General features: G+C 42.1%; 1 long non-coding RNA gene across 4 annotated transcripts in view; it reads left to right on the forward strand.

The window, feature by feature from the left end:
- The window catches only part of LOC140912673 (uncharacterized), a 70,765-nt gene that overhangs the window by 5,640 nt on the left and 47,562 nt on the right, over positions 1–17,563 (forward strand). For 3 of the 4 annotated variants that reach the window (XR_012159349.1, XR_012159346.1, XR_012159348.1), the window contains exons 2-4: positions 348–396; positions 2,186–2,261; positions 14,171–14,215. This is a non-coding gene — a long non-coding RNA (uncharacterized lncRNA). The remainder of the gene's footprint in view (positions 1–347; positions 397–2,185; positions 2,262–14,170; positions 14,216–17,563) is intronic. The other variant, XR_012159347.1, reaches the window with a different exon arrangement.

The following is a 17,563-nucleotide window of genomic DNA, read 5'->3' on the forward strand; positions in this document are numbered from 1 at the left end:
GCCTAGTAATTCCATAGAATCCTAAACCTTTAATTGATTTTGTCTTTCATGTTTGAGCCTTTGAAAAAAGTTAATGTACATTAGGGAGCTATTTATAGTAAAATTGGCTTATATGAGTGGCTAGTCTGAAGTCCTCTTCCCATTGATAAAATATTAAATTGAGATTTTTTCAGAGCAGTCTAGGGTATTTATACTCATATTTTTCATTGAAATGAGTTGGTGATATCTGCCTACATCTATTATACAGCTTTGAAAATCTCAGCCTAATAGCTGATTTGATTTTATGTGTGTCGTTTGTGTCCCTGATTCAAATACCTTTCATCTCAGTTGTATGATTTTCATTACAGGTTGGGAGGAAGAAATTTTGGGAGTCCGGCGAGGTGGGGGAGTAAAAAGGTAATATTTTGGCTTTGTACTTTGTACCTAGTCTCAAGGCATGGACTGTGGCTCCCACTGAAATCAGTGAATAAAGTCCTGAAACAGAGTGGCTACCTGCAACGTGACCTAATGGTTTTAGTAGTGCTTAATACCCTTCAGGATCAGGCCATCATCACTCAGAGCTGTCCAACAGTTTCTGTCGTCTTTGGTGAGATAACAGGAATGATCCTAAATCACTTGAGGATCTGGCCCAATATATCTAGGGACATGTACCAAAAAGAACATTTTCTAGTTGAATATCAAATATATATCTGTTCAAATTTTTTTTTCTCCAGATCCTAAAATTGTTCTAAAGAAAAGGGAGGGGTGAGCGTGTGGAAAGATTCACCACAATTATGTGCATAGGAACTGTTCTAATAAAACAGGAGCACTAGAATTATTTGATTATATTTATATTAATAAGATCACAGAGTTACTAGAACTGTTATACGCTTTTCCTCTTTCTCTTAAATAATACATTTCATGACTCAGTTTTCTTTTCCTATAGAGGTTAACAGCATATTCCTCAAAAGTGGGAAATTGCTGTGAAGTGAATGGATGGAACATCAGCCTTTCATACCACAACTTGGGAAACCTTGCTGTAGCCTTTTTTCCCTTAAATTTTCATTTGCTGCTGCTGGTAGTTGGAGTGTGAGTGAGGGTATAGAAAAGCATTTTAACTGCTGTGTTGTCCTGCCCTGCTTTGAGCAGGGTTAGATGACCTGACTAGGCTCAGCTACACTAGAGTTTTACCTTGAATCAATTGATTGTGAGTGACTTTGAATCAGTTAACACATTTGTGAGTAAAGACTAGTTTTGACAAATGTTTCCCCAAACATTTTTTTTCAGCATGCAAATGCTTCTGGTTTACTCTTAGGCTGAGCCTACTGAGGTCTCTAGCGGGAGACAGTGGAGAAAGGTGGTAGAAATTGTGGAACATTTTAGGGAAAAAGAGACAGCCCAAGAGGCTGGACTGCGAAGGAAGGTCATTGGAATTTTGGCAGTTTGAGGCATGTAGCAGGCAAATTAGTAAGATGCTATCTGGGCTAGGTTAAAACATCGTTCCACTTGTCATTTTCCTGCAAACCAAGAGAAGCATATTAAGCAATTGTTAAATATTCTCATCTTTTTATCAGGGTCCGGGAGCTGTTTTTTCATATGTGAAATATTTTTACCCTTTGTCTAAGTGGCTTGTAAAAACTCCTCGTAGCAGAGTTGGCATAGACAGCATGCAGAAGGGGACCTTTGTTAATGAGGAATGAATTCTAAGTCCTAAGAAACATCAAGAATGCTTCCTCTCCCAACACTGTCTTTATTTTTTGTCATAAATGTGTTGCTCCTATTAAAGTAATTGTAATAATGGTTTTTGTCAATTATTATTAGTATTATCCTACAGTCAGATCCACACAGGTGGACTCTTGTGCTCATATAGGTAGCCCCACTGAAGTCATTGGGACTCCATGTGGGCTGAATGGTCTGTCTGCGCAGATGTGATTGCAAGATCAGGGCTGAATAGACAAAAACCCACTTTAAAAGAGATAGGAACAGTCAACTAATTATACTTACCTTACTTAAAGAGAGAAGCAGGCAAGACACTTGATTATCTAAACAAGGTTATCTGTGTAGGAAGATCCACTCCCACCACTGGCTTAATAGGCCACTGTAAACTTGAAATGTTTAAAAGCTGTTTCAGGTATTGCATCTAGCTTTGGTTCTTTCTGCCATTATTTGTAGTTTAAGAATCACATTTTCCCATTTTTTTAATCAGCGTTGTTGCTTTTGAAGGTCTTATAGAGACAGATGGTGGAAATTGACTGAGATCCTGATTCCAGAAGCTGTTTTGGGTAAGTGGACCCCTCTCTATAGCCTTGTCTAGCCCCAGTGAAGTAAATGGGGCTCTATGGAGGTGCAGGAGTCCAACTGCACAGGTCAGCTTACAGGATTTTGGCCTGACTAACTAAATATAAGGGGAACAATGAATCTTATAGTAAACAAAATGCTGCCAAGTGCATGAAGTAAACAAACTCTGTAACTGGAAGAAAATACCCCTATCCCATTTCTTGGGAGGTAAATGTTTTCAGATAGGAGTAAAAAGAAAAGGAGGACTTGTGGCACCTTAGAGACTAACCAATTTATTAGAGCATAAGCTTTCGTGAGCTACAGCTCACTTCTTCAGATGCATATCGTGGAAACTGCAGCAGGCTTTATATATACACAGAGACCATGAAACAATACCTATTCCCACCCCACTGTCCTGCTGGTAATAGCTTATCTAAAGTGATTTCCAGCACAAATCCAGGTTTTCTCACCCTCCACCCCCCCACACAAATTCACTCTCCTGCTGGTGATAGCCCATCCAAAGTGATAACTCTTTACACAATGTGCATGACAATTAAGCTGGGCTATTTCCTGCATAAATCCTAGACACGTGGCTGGATTTTACTAAAACTAGACACGTGGCTGGATTTTACTAAAACTAGACAATCGTGGCTGGATTTTACTAAAACTAGACAATCGTGGCTGGATTTTACTAAAACTAGACAATCGTGGCTGGATTTTACTAAAACTAGACAATCGTGGCTGGATTTTACTAAAACTAGACAATGGAAATCACTTTAGATAAGCTATTACCAGCAGGACAGTGGGGTGGGAATAGGTATTGTTTCATATTCTCTGTGTATATATAAAGCCTGCTGCAGTTTCCACGATATGCATCTGAAGAAGTGAGCTGTAGCTCACGAAAGCTTATGCTCTAATAAATTGGTTAGTCTCTAAGGTGCCACAAGTCCTCCTTTTCTTTTTGCGAATACAGACTAACACGGCTGTTACTCTGAAACCTGTCAGATAGGAGTGTGATTTTTATTTTTAAGTTTGTAATGTCCTGTCAATATCATTTCAGATAGTATAAGTAAAACTAATGCAAGTGCTTTTAATGTATTCTCATTTAAATTAGATGTGGCAGTTAGAATATGGCTAAGATATAAGCTGTTATATTTTCAGAAAGAAAATTATTTTTCATTGGGAAATAAAAGTATGGTTCTATAATAGGTTTTTGAGCACCTAACTCAATTTCAATTAGGGCCTGATCCATAGCCTAGTGAAGTCAATAGAAAGGGTGTTGTTGTTATACGTCAGTGGACTTTAGATCAAACTCTTATCTAGTTAGAGAACATATATGTATCTAAAAACCAGTGTGTAAAACATATGTTGTGGGCCATAGACTGCAAAAATAGAGAGCCACGATTTTAGTGCATCTGTGTTCTGATCTTTTATAAAGGCTGAAAAGACATAAGCAGAAAAGACTGAATCATCATTCAGACTAACTTCAAAAACAGGTTGTATAAAACAGCAAAATGTAACATAAAAGTGAAAGTCTTTTCTTCCATTGCCAGCTCACTAAAATAAGAGAATAAAAGAAAAGATCACTTCCTTTGCAGACACTTTATGAATCAAGCAGACTGCAGAGAGCTACAAAAGGATCTCACAAAACTGGGTGACTGGGCAACAAAATGGCAGATGAAATTCAGTGTTGATAAATGCAAAGTAATGCACATTGGAAAAACATAATCCCAGCTACACATATAAAATGATGGGGTCTAAATTAGCTGTTACCATTCAAGAAAGAGATCTTGGAATCATTGGGGATAGTTCTCTGAAAACATCCACTCAATGTGCAGTGGCAGTCAAAAAAGCAGACACAATGTTAAGAATCATTAAGAAAGGGATAGATAATAAGACAGAAAATATATTGCCTCTATATAAGTCCATGGTATGCCCACATCTTGAAACATTGAATACTGTGTGCAGATGTTGTTGCCCTATCTCGAAAAAGATCTATTGGAATTGGAAGAGGTTCGGAAAAGGGCAACAAAAATGATTAAGGGTATGGAACGGCTGCCATATGAGGAGAGATTAATAAGACTGGGACTTTTCACCTTGGAAAAGAGATGACTAATGGGGGAATATGACTGAGGTCTATAAAATCATGACTGGTGTGGAGAAAGTAAATAAGGGAGTGTTATTTACTCCTCATAACACATGAACTAGAGGTCACCAAATGAAATTAATGGACATCAGGTTTAAAACAAACAAAAGGAAGTATTTTTTTCGCACAACGCACAGTCAACCTTTGGAACTCCTTGCCAGAGGATGTTCTGAAGGTCAAGACTATAACAGGGTTTAAAAAAGCACAAGATAAATTCATGGAGGATAGGTCCATCAATGGCGGCTATTACCCAGGATGGGCAGGGATGGTGTCTCTAGCCTCTGTTTACCAGAAGCCTGGAATGGATGACAAGGAATGGATCACTTGATGATTATCTGTTCTGTTCATTCCCTTTGGGTTACCTGACATTGGCCACTTTCGGAAGACCGGATACTGGGCTAGATGGATCTTTTGTCTGACCCAGTAAAGCTGTTCTTATGTTCTTAATCTGGCATTTGATTTGGTGCTAGATGAAATACAAAGTTTGACTTTCCCCAGCTGTCTTTCCCGTGTCTATCTTTTTGCTTGTCTTATCTTTTAAGAACCTGATTTGTATACATATGTGATCCTAATTTTATTGTTTGCCTTCTCAAACCAGCACTTTCACCTACATCTCCCCCTTCCTCTCATTTGGCAGCCAGTTGGGCTTCTTCCTGCCTTGAATACCACATTCCCTAGTTATTCAAGCTCAGTCATTAGCACCCTGTCCCACTACTGAAATTATGAATGAAAAGCCTTGTTGTTCATTACAAATAACTCTGGCTTCCTCAGTCAGTCAAATTCAAATGGAAGTGACTGCCAGACAAAGCGGCTGTATGATGGACAGTCCTCTCAGCAAGTGATCAAGGCACACAGGAAGTTTTTAAAGACACAATATAGGTAGAGCAGCCTGGGCGTTCCCCTGTGGTCAGGGCTACTTGGGCAGGAGGAGGAAGGATGTTTTTTTCCACCTAACATAAAAAAGAGGAACACAGAGAGATGATAATTTGCAGTCAGTTCTGCCTCAGCAGAATATATAAACCTTTCCATGTAGACACCTACACCTTCCAGTAATTCTCATCCAAGCAGAGAAAAGGGCAGGCACCAGCATTTATTTGGTTTTGAATGCTGCACTGTGCAGAGTGGGTCACGTACTTGGAGCAGCACAACCCCCTGCTGAGAAGTTGCATTGTCCTGGGCCCCCTTTTCACAACAGGGGAAAAGGTAATTGACAGGCTGATTGTTTGGCCAGAACCCCTGCTGTTTTAAAATACTCCAAGGCCCCAGTCACACGTTGTCAATAATAGCTGTCGGAGGTGACGAGTGAAAAAGGGCTGTTCAGGAAACAGTTTGAGCCCTTCAAGTGGACAGGCCTCAGTGACTTCTCCGGCACTCTGGCTGCCACAAGCAGCCCCTTCAAAAATAACCTTGAAGCAATAAATCAAACTTGTTTCCTGGACTATACAAGGAACAGCTGGTTATTTTTCTTCACTTTTTTTTTTAAGTCAAAAATTATTTAAGCACAGGAAATCAAGCATGTCAAAGTTTGGCAAAGCAGTTTAGGTGATTTAGCAGTTAAACACTTCTCCTCTTTTCAGTGTTATACCCTAGCCAACTTTGGGCTTTGACTTTTTATCTTCTCACTTCAATAGCTTGTGCCTTTGCCACAATGTCTACCACAATTTGCCTCCTGTCTTCCACACAGCTAGGGAAGCGATCCAAGTAGTTTGCAAGGGGAACTGTAGAAAAGTCTTCATATGTTGGAGTCCTCACAGATTAATTGAGCTTGGCTGGACTGTTCTTTTAGGAACCCAAATCATGTATGTGGCATAGGCATGTCTGAAGGTGTACAGGCCTACAATGTACTTAATACTATATATATACACGCTGTACTTAATATTTTAATATATGTACAGTGCCACTGATGTGTAGGGGGCTATTCAGACAGTTAAAAAATTACAGGTCCCCATTGAGAGGACCTTATAGTCTTAGGCCCTGATCCTGCAATTGGATCCACAAAGGCAAACATTTACGTCTGCATAGAGCGCCAGTACGGGCCCACCCACATTGATTTCAGTCTCAGAGCTTTAATTCTCTGCCACAGCACGAGACATTTACTATATACTAACTTGCTAAAATCTAAATCTATTACAATTTGAGAGTTCTTAATATTACCACAGAGTAGTGCCCAACTCAGGTCTGCTAATACATTTAGCTCCTCAGAATTGGTGATATACTCAGGAAACAAAAGGCTGAGTTCAAATGTGCTTTTGAAACCCTCTGCAATGTCCATGTGCTGTGCTTAAAGCTTTACAGCAAAGATGGAAATGTGACCATTTAAAAAAAAAAGTTGATGGTAAAAGCAGAGATTAGGTTGTGCAGAACAACAAACTTCTCTGGAGTTCTGGGCTCAGTAAAAGCAGAATTAAGAAGAGGAGAAAATAGCTTGTTGGTCTCAGGTTAGCATTAAATGGCTAATTAAAATCCCAGATTTTGAATACCTTCGCATTCACATAGCACTGGATTTTTGTTCTTGTTTTTTCACATTAGTCATCTGTTTACAAAATGTAAAGAACAACACAATTTGGTTAGGTACAAAAAGAGACAGTTGTCCTGGAAAGAGAGCTGGGGAAAGCAGATTTATCTCTGTGTGCTATATAAGCAGCACGGTTTACACCACGACAGTGCTGTGTTTGTTTTGGCAGCTCTGCGTGGGTGTATCAGGCTGAGCATGTGATTTCTGTATCAGTGATATCTTTGAAACATGGTCATTGTTCACCCTCTACTTATGGTATTGGTGCCTATATATCTCTGCTAATGACATTTTGTCTACCATTTGCCTGTTCTGAATGGCCATTACACAGTGGATTTTTAAGAATTTATTTAAAAAGCATATTGGATTTGTTTAGTTGAGAATAGTTTGTAGGCTTTAAAGCTGGAACTTGCAATGTTTTCCTGTGGCTCCCCGAAAGTAACTCATTGAATCTAAGAGGAACTAAGGGTGCTCAGTCTCTCGTAGGAGATGCTGTTGCAGTATCAGGCCTTTATCTTGTAAGTTCTTTGAGATGGAGACCTTGTCTTCTTACTGTCTGTAAAGCTCTTGGCACATCTTCAGTGGTGTAATTATTCTTTATTCTTTCTTTTTTCCTCCCACACCTAGAGGTGCATTGGGTGCCCACCAGTTTTCACCATTTATTTTGGTCTTCTGCTGCTCTGTTCAGGCTTGAGTGTCAAGTTGATAGATTTGCCGCCTTTCTCCGTTCTGTGGATTGTTTCTCTAGGTTACCCTCTTTTTCTCTTTCCAGGTGGTGTCCATATTATCATTTGCTGTGGAAGTCATGTATGTGGTATCCTTAAAGTGTGTCTAATATGTCCATATTAGGCAGGTCCAGGGCTGGGATGGAGTTGGGGGAGGGTTGCCTCTCCCCTGGCCGTGGCAGGTCCAGGGTTGCGGGAAAGGCATCTCTTCCTGCCGCAGCCCTGAGTGCCTGCGTGGAGCTTATTAGGGTGCTGTGCGGCTGTGTGGCTGTGCAGCTTAGAGGGAACTAGGGCGCCTGCCATGCTATTTTTCCAAATCTTTTCAAGTTTATGAAAGTTGTTTGCTGCTTTTAATAGTCATTGCTTGATATCTAGCATGGTGTCACCATCATTGCACATCTCATTCCATAGATAGGTAAAATGGTTCACTTCTTCTTTCATCCACTCTAATAGTTACTTTGGGGATGTTTGCAAAAAGAAAAGGAGTACTTGTGGCACCTTAGCGACTAACCAATTTATTTGAGCAAAAGCTTTCGTGGGCTACAGCTCACTTCATCGGCTGCATCAGTATGCATCCGATGAAGTGAGCTGTAGCTCACAAAAGCTTATGCTCAGATAAATTGGTTAGTCGCTAAGGTGCCATAAGTACTCCTTTTCTTTTTGCAAATACAGACTAACACAGCTGTTACTCTGAAATTTGGGGATGTTGTTAGCCATATATTTTGTCTTACCCTTGTGGATGAACAAACCAACTCGTTTTGCTGTATCTACCAAAAGCTGGGTCTTTTCTTTCTTTAAGCAATGTGTTGAACTAAGCAGAAAAATATCAGCAAAAACAAGGTCACCCAATTGTGCTTTTCTCCATAAAATCCCTTTTTTCCCTTCTGTGGTTACTTTCCTCATGATGTAGTCAATGGCCATTTGCAAATAACAGAGGGGATATAATACACTGTCGCCTTATTCCAGTTGTCATTGCCAACCATTGGCCAATGTGTCGTTATCTCTGAGTGCACATTCAGAATTCCCATATACATCCTTGATTATTTTAATGATTTTTGCTGGTATTCCATAGCGTGTCATGATTTTCCAAAAATTGTCTCAGTTTATGCTGTCAAAAGCTTTCTGGAAATCTATAAAATGTATCAGAAGTGCTTGCCACTTCACACTTGGTTCTGTGATATCTCTGAGAACCATGACATGGTCTGCACACGATCTCATTGATCTAAAACCTGCTAGTTTCTCTCAAGTTGAAGGTCTGTTTGTTTCTTGATATGTTCCAAGATGATGATGCACATGATTATCTCAGGCACTGACAATAATGTGATTCCCCTCCAGTTATTAGAGTTGATAAGGCAGCTTTGGCAATATTGCCATAAGGCCTCTCTTCCACTGGATTGAGTTCTTTTCTTTCTTCCATATTCTGGAGAGCTGTTTTGTCACTTGCTTTAAGCATCATTCCAGTAATGTTGTCCTTTCCAGCTGCTTTCCCAGTTTTAAGTTTACTGGTGACTTGTCTAACTTCTTCCATTGCAATAAATCCTAAATTAATATCACGCTTTAGTGATAGGTCTGCATCACATATTTCGTTGTTCAGTTGGTATTGTTCTATTTAAAATATCATGAAAATGTTCTGCTCATCTTTTCCTTTGTTCTTCTTCTGTACTAAGAATCTTTCTATTGGCATCTTTAATAGGACCTCCAGTATTGCTAAAGGTTTCAGAGTAACAGCCGTGTTAGTCTGTATTCGCAAAAAGAAAAGGAGTACTTGTGGCACCTTAGAGACTAACCAATTTATTTGAGCATAAGCACTGATGCATCCGATGAAGTGAGCTGTAGCTCACGAAAGCTTATGCTCAAATAAATTGGTTAGTCTCTAAGGTGCCACAAGTACTCCTTTTCTTTTTCAGTATTGCTAAAGTTTCCTGTTAGCTATTTGATTGTCTTATACAAGATCATAAGGTTATCTCTTTGGCTAACATCTTCAGCCTCTTGACATTTTCTATCAATAAATGCCCTTTTATCTTTTCTGGCACTCCTTTTACCTCTCTGTCTAGAGCTCTGTATTCTTTTTGTGACTTGCTTGTCTCTTTATGTCTTTAGCATTCATGAGTTGTTGCTTTACACTTCTTCTTTTTTCCACTGCTGTCCAAGTAACATCACTAATCCATTCTTCCCCTTTAGATGTTGTTGTTATTGGAACTGTTATGTAAAGGGGCAGGTTCCCAGTTGGTATAAATTGCTGTGGAATTCACAGGAGCTATACTGAGAGAGAATTTGGCCCAAAATCTGTATGATAAATGATACATATTAAAATAAAATAGCATTGTGCAATACATAATTTGGATCTGCCAGCGTAGTGTCCAAATAATGCCCATGTATTCGCTGGAAATGTAATATATTATGGCCACATTTCCCATATCCTGTTTCTGCTTGTTATAGTCACAAATTACCTATAGCAATGTAACGTTATACCATCCAACAATGGTTGAGAATGTACCTGAATTATATGTATGGCAATATTTTACTGTCAAACTGATAATACTTTAGAACTCTGCCAATGCTAATGAGTCACATGCTTTTGGGTGTCTCTTTCACTCAGCTCATGTGACTGCGGCATAGTTTTGAAAATGCATCAGTATTGGCAAGGCTGCTGCTTCTGCCTTTGCAAAGCAGTGTGACAGCACTGTCTGGACACCACTAGATTGCCACCCATCAGAGTGTTTGAAAAGCCCGTTACAAGAGAGATAGGGGAGACTTAAAATGTGCCACCATAACTGAATCCCTTCTCAGCCCTTGGAGAGGAGAGGGGGGCAAAAGAAAAGCCACCATCTGGGAGCATTGTTGGGGAAGAATAGAAACCACTGCTGGCATCTCTCAAAGCTTGGAGGAGACACTGTTCTGGCAAACCCTGCCCATACTGTTCCTTCCCTTGCAGGTTCCTGTTCTGAGCACATTCCTGGAGCATCTTTAATAGGATTCAGGAAGCACCTACTTGATGTACTGCAGACATGTGGGTTATGCGGGGGCTGACTGTATGAGCAGGGGTTGTAGGCTAAAGCTGGATCCTTGCTGTCTGAAAACAGTGAAAGCAAGGGGAGGATGAGTAACATCAGATGCTGGAGGAGAAGGGAGAGGGACAGTAAGGCTGAGGCAAGAGAGATAAGGAGTTCCCATCCGACTTCTCACCTTTGCCTCAGCCTTGCTGCTACTCTTAACTCTTCTCCTCCAACACCTGGGGTGAAATCCTGGCACCATTGAAGTCAGTGTGACTTTTGCCATTGGCGTCAGGATTTCACCCCAATGCGTAACTCCAGTGATGTCACAGGGCTGAATGTGGCCTAAGGGGAGGGAAAATTACAGAAAAAAGAAAAAAAAGTCTTAGCATAAAACACTGTGAGCTAAATTGGTATAAAATCTCTTCCAAGTATTTGAACTATATACGTGTTATAAGAGAAAATATACTTCAAAAATAACTTCTGACAAAAGACAATGATTGATTTATAGCTACATATATCTAACCTGCAGGCTCTCATAATGACCTACGCACAGTGGAGATGGCTTTGGAGTATTCTTTCAACCTCCCCACAGGTCCCTCCCACAACCCCGTCAGTCTTTCTGGTAATTTCAGGAAGAAGAAAAGTAAAGGATTTCAACTTCTGTTTCTCAGGAGTTTCCAGATTTTCTCTCTTCACTCTCTCTGTTCAACAAATCAACATACAAGACACTCAATGAAGGTGTCTCCTAGCTCCAAACTGGAGCCAGAGCCCTACAGAAATGAACACACAAAAGTAATGCCTTGGGATTACTCACATGTGTAAAGTTATGTTTGTGCATGTTTGCAGGATTGGGACCTAAACCTGGGAGCAGTTAGGCTCTCAGTTAAGTTATGAGTAAAACTTGCACCCTAGCATTATCCCAGATATATCTTCAGGTTCAAGAGCATATGGCCAGAACAGTTGAAATCCTGGCTCTCTTGAAGTCAATGACAAAACTCCCACTGACTTAATTGGGGCCAAGATTTCACCCCATATGTTAAAAAAGGTTAAAAAAAAGCCTTGCTATATACGCTGGAGCAGATTTTCATATAAATTGAGGCCTGAGGTGTGTGTATATTTGAATATCTGTCTGCACTCCTGCTTTGGCCCATGTGCTTACAATCTCTGTTCGCATGCACAGATGCCACCTGTACATATGCAATTGCAGTAACTGGGCATGAAAAAAAGGTTCAACAATGCAAGTAGATCTCAGGCCTGACCTTCTGAAAAGCTGATCCTGTAAATTTTATGGGTCCAGACTCCCATGAGGGGCAGAGGGAGTGGGAGTCACAAATCCACATGATGGCTCTGACTGCTGGATTTTCCTTTTGGATCTTTATTTAGGGTCTGATCCCTTCAGGTGTTGCATGCTGCTGTTGCCTTCTACAGGTGGTGTCTCCTTAAAGGCATGTTGAATTAGTTGTGTCAAATTCTGTGAGGTGTGTCAGTGAGTCATGTGAGATCTGGCCTTGACAGACTACATCTGAAGAGGCTCCTGTGTATGGATTGTCTTGTGTTTAGGAGAGATCTGCGTAACATATTCCCCGCCCTCCCTTTTTTTGGTGTAAGTGAATAACTGGGGTTTGGGGCCAAACCCTCCTTGTTGTCAGACAAATAATTTTACTTAGCATTTTTTCGTCGGCAAAAGCTTCACAAACGTTAGGCTCAAAATTGATGGATGTTTCGCCCAAGTAACGACAAGAGGATTTGGCTCATTAGCTAGTTAATCCTCACAACACCCTTCTTCACAGATAAAATCCCCTTTTTAGTTATTGATCACAGGTGTGTTGGATGGGTGTATGAGTATAAATAAGTCCTTTGGAAGACAGAGTGCCTTTTTAGCATAGTGGCTGCTCTCACTGAGGATGTGGTCTACTAATGGGGATGATACTAATGTGTGTTTTAGGGGCTAGAATCTAGCCACCATTGTACTGGATGTATTATCTCTTGCTTTTGTAAAAAATTGGGATCTGTAGGGTACTGTCTATTTGAATTTGGAGCAGTAAGGCATGTAGTAAAAGTAATTTTTTAAAAAGAGGAATTTTGCAAATAGCTGTTTTACTCCTGAATGGTAGAAATGCATTTGTCGCACATAAGGTGTAAAGTTTAAGGTTTCTAAAATTTGCCAGGCTGGTGTTGAAAAACTAATACAGAAAAGAAAAACAGCTACTTTGGTTTTGGAGCCCACAAAAACCAATGGTTTGTGCTCCCTCTGCTGGCTGTAAAGCAGCAGGTAACCAACAAACCTTGCTCTCAGAGATGTATAGATACGGTACACAACAAGCCTTATGTAATTTTAGTTTTCAGAGTAACAGCCGTGTTAGTCTGTATTCGCAAAAAGAAAAGGAGTACTTGTGGCACCTTAGAGACTAACCAATTTATTTGAGCATGAGCTTTCGTGAGCTACAGCTCACTTCATCAGATGCATACTGTGGAAACTGCAGAAGACATTATATATACGCAGAGACCATGAAACAATACCTCCTCCCACCCCACTCTCCTGCTGGTAATAGCTTATCTAAAGTGATCATCAAGTTGGGCCATTTCCAGCACAAATCCAGATTTTCTCACCCTCCGCTCCGCCCCCCCCCACACAAACTCACTCTCCTGCTGGTAATAGCCCATCCAAAGTGACCACTCTCTTTAAAATGTGTATGATAATCAAGGTGGGCCATTTCCAGCACAAATCCAGGTTTTCTCACCCTCCGGGGCCTAGAGATGTGTGCTAGGGTTACTCTAGGATAAATGAGGATACTCTAGGATAAATGACCAGTTACCTTGTGGCGGATTTCTGGCTGCTCCAGGGTCTCAGGCATGGGCGGCAGGTGAACACGCAGTTGTGGGAGGCTACTCACTCCCTCCGTCCCTCCCACTCTGCCTGAGGCCCCGCCCCTCCTCCCCTACCGGAGCCCGGAACATATACCCCCTGTGGCCGCCAGCCCTCTTGCTGGGTGGGCGGGTGGCATGGCTGGAGCACCCCCAGCCCCGGAGTGCCAGACAGGCAGCATGGCCGGAGCACCCCCAGCCCCAGTGTGTCAGGCGGATGGTGTGGCCGAAGTGCCCCCATTTCCAGCCCAGAGGGTCCCCACCCCCGGAGTTCTGGGCGGGTGACATAGTCCCAGTGCCTGGTGGACAGACAGGCAACATGGCATAGCCCTACTTCCAGCACCCCCAGCCCTGGGCCTTGTGCGCACTGGCCCCAGCCTGCCTGCCTGTCCCAGCCTCTTGGTCACAGAAGAATGGGAAGGGAACTGGAAGCAGGCAGGAGAGGCACTTGGGATGGAGCGTGGGAGGAGCTATATCAGGCTGTTTGAGGAGGCACAGCCTTCCTCTGCCTATGCTACCCGCCGTCCATGGTCTCAGGGGAAGTTTGCCCCCATGATTCCCGACCCTGGCACTTCTACCTGTCCCCAGTTGGTACTGGGTGTTCGATAGTTTTTAATACTTTCACTTTATGGCATTACCATTCACCACTTTTCATGCTTTTGTATTCTAGGTAGCACCATTAGAAACTATGGTGAGAGCTCACAGTCCCAATCAAGTAAGTGCTTCTTTTTGTTCTAGTAAAAATTAGCTGTTCCATTGTGGCTATATAATGAAAGAATCATTGGAGCAGGGGGACTGGCTCCTAGGTCTCTCATTTCCCATGTGGGTGTCCTAACCACCAGGCTATAGAGTCATTGTCATTATCTCTCTGGCCTAATGAGTATTAAGTATTTATTCACAGCAGAACAGTCTTTGAGCCAGACAGAGTGTGTGTGTCTGTGAGAATGACTCAGTAGTCTAGTGGTTAAGGCACCTGCCTGAGAGGTGGGAGATCCCAAGCCCAGGAGTGGTGTGCCAGCAGTGGTGAATATGGTCACTTGGGGGAAACAACAGGGGTGCAGACATGACTTCACTGCCCTGCATCTGCAAGGCTGAAGTGCAGGAGCATATTATTCCCTTTTGCACTTTTGTGAGGTTTAAAGCAATGGTGGGCAACCTGTGGCCTGTCAGGGTAATCTGCTGGTGCGCCGCGAGACCGTTTGTTTACATTGATCGTCCGCAGGCACAGCCACTCGCAGATCCCAGTGGCCGCAGGTTGCCCACCACTGATTTAAAGCCTGTTCCACAAGACCACATTAGGCACTGTGTATAAGAGGCAATACTGATGTGATTTGTGGTGGTGTTCACTGGCCGCTGGATCTGATGCCATCAGTTAGTGGCGTAATTGCACAGGACCTCCGGCTTATGTGGTTATGTATACAGAGGTGTCACCCCCTGTGCTGTAGTGGGACCGATTCACGTTGGAATGGCATACTGGCACTTTTGGCACTCTGCACAGCACGACCGTGCACGCACCATACATGCAAGATCACACTGCATAGAGGATGATGTTTTGTACAGCAAAATGGGGTCCTCCACACACAGTGTGCACGTGAGGTCACTCCATGGGGGGCATTCCAGCAGTGGCCCATTCCGGACTACACTCATGGTCACTGTGCCTCAAAGAACAATTTCAATACCGGTTACACAGTGCTCCAAGGGTTCACTGACCAGTCAGGATATACATAGTACAAACTCCAAGTATTTTATGTATTCAAATTTCTACAATAATTACATCCTAAAAACCTATGCTAAAAGAACATTAAAGTGGCAAAGTCAGGCACTCCTCAGTTAGAAAGTGCCAAAGTTTAGGTTCCCAAGTTACCTCTGGATGCTAAATGAATTGTTCTATAGTTTCTGTAAGAACTCAGTTAAAAAAACTGAACATTTTCCCTTTAATAAAAGCATTTATTGTTAGCTTTGTAAGACAGTTTGCACTTTGAACTGAGTAATTACCTGAAAGTAGAATTTGTAAAGAAAAGGCTCAGTTACAAAACTGTTTAATCTCACAAGCCTTCCCTTTCTAGTCCATTAGCTGATGGATTGCGCCCTGCTTTTCATCGGGAGGGAAAGGCCACAGAGGAGATACAACAGTTCTACTTGCCACCCCGAATCAGGATTTTTTTTAGGGGATGCATACAATAGGATCTCAGCAGACCTGCGAAAGAGCACAGCTCCCCCATGAGGATGCTATCCTTCAGGAAATGCTTCTGCAGCATTTTAGAGACCACAGACCCACCATGATGAAAGCATGCTGGCAGCGGTTACCTCTGTAATGAATACGCACTATATTTACATTCATGCTGATAGCTCCCTGTGTTCCTACCATGGTGCCATTAAAGGTGTTAAGGCTCTCCAAATCATTTCCTTTCTTCCCACTATAAAATACTCTTCCAAATGCACTCTTTTGGTAGACAGCTAAAAATCTACATAACACATACAATCTGCAACTTGTGAAAGCAAGTAGGGCAACGTTCTCCCATTACACTCTCTTTCATCACAGAGATGAGACATCCAAAATACCTTTTAGGTTCTTTTGTCCATCTCCCTGCCAGCGTAGAATCTTTCTACACAGTATCTCTTTTAATGCCTTTTCCAGTCAATACTGGTCATCTCCCTTAAGACATTGGTTGATCTCACTGTTAGGAAGTTTTTTCTGATATCAAGCCCCAATTTCACGTCTGTTAATTTCATCCCATTTCTTTTGGTTATACTGTCGTTAATTGTCTTAAATAATTCCACATCTTTCGTAGGATGAAATCCTGGCCCCATTGAAATCAGTGGGAGTTTTGCCATTTACTTCAGTGGGGCAAGGATTTCATCCTTGGAGTTTACATCCTTCTTTCTTATATCTGTACCATAGATGGGCCTGAATCAAAAATCTGAACCCTCTACACCCAGTGGTTTTCAAAGCCGGTCCGCCACTTGTTCAGGGAAAGCCCCTGGTGCGCTGGACCGGTTTGTTTACCTGCCACGTCTGCAGGTTTGGCCGATTGCAGCTCCCACTGGCCGTGGTTCGCCGCTCCAGGCCAATGGGGGCTGTGGGAAGGGCGGCCAGCACATCCCTTGGCTCGCGCTGCTTCCCGCAGCCCCCATTGGCCTACACCATATTTTGTGGCCATGTGATTAGATTTGAATCCACCACAAAACCAGATCCTGAACCAGAAGGAGTATGTTGTCCAAACCTTGTTTAAATGCAGCATATGGGGGAAGAAATAGCATGACTCTGGTTCATCTTGTGATATTGCCACCATTCAAGATACAGGAAATAAAAAGTCAGGTAATCTCATGAAGTTTCTTCCACTCTGGGGTGAAGGTTGAGACTTCTACCTGCCAGATGTCAGTACCATCAAACCCAAGCCCCAATCCTTGTTCAGTCTGAAACCTAAAATCTAAACTAGCCAAAAATTAATCGAGATTCGGATCAGAATTCAAATACTGCCTGCTCAGCACACTTCTAATTTAGAGATGGCTCCTCTCTTCCCCTTAATCCACCCTTGCTATGTATCTATTTACCACTTCTGATCGAAGCAGTTAGCCAACATTCAGGGTTTTGCAGGTTGTTTCTGTTAGGAGGAAAAATTGATGATGGAGTCCTGTATTTCTTCGATGCAGTCCTGTTGATTTACAAAGAACGTACAAAGTCTTGTTTCCCTGAACATAGTAGAAATCAAACAACAGGAGGCAGTCTTTTTCTCACAGTTCCAAGCCTCTTGTTAACCAGGTCTCTGCTCAAAAGCACTTTCTCTTAGGTTTTTATTAGGGTCATGCTACTGGTGCTTCTCTGGGCCCCCCTTGTTGCTTTCTATGTCTGCCTCTGTGTTTCTCTCTCTCAGACCATACACAAAACTCCTGCATTTGTGTTCAGCTCCTAGTGAAACCCCTCAAAGTGCATGGCTGAACTCTGTAACCCTTCTGCCAGGTGGAAGCAGCAGCAATGAGGGCCGGGTTCAATATCTATGGGTTCCTCCTAAGGATACAAAACAGAACCAGCTTGAGCCCCCTCCCAGTAATCTGGGAAAAC

Source organism: Lepidochelys kempii, chromosome 1, assembly GCF_965140265.1.
Source record: "Lepidochelys kempii isolate rLepKem1 chromosome 1, rLepKem1.hap2, whole genome shotgun sequence".
In the NCBI taxonomy this organism is placed as follows: Eukaryota; Metazoa; Chordata; order Testudines; family Cheloniidae; genus Lepidochelys; species Lepidochelys kempii.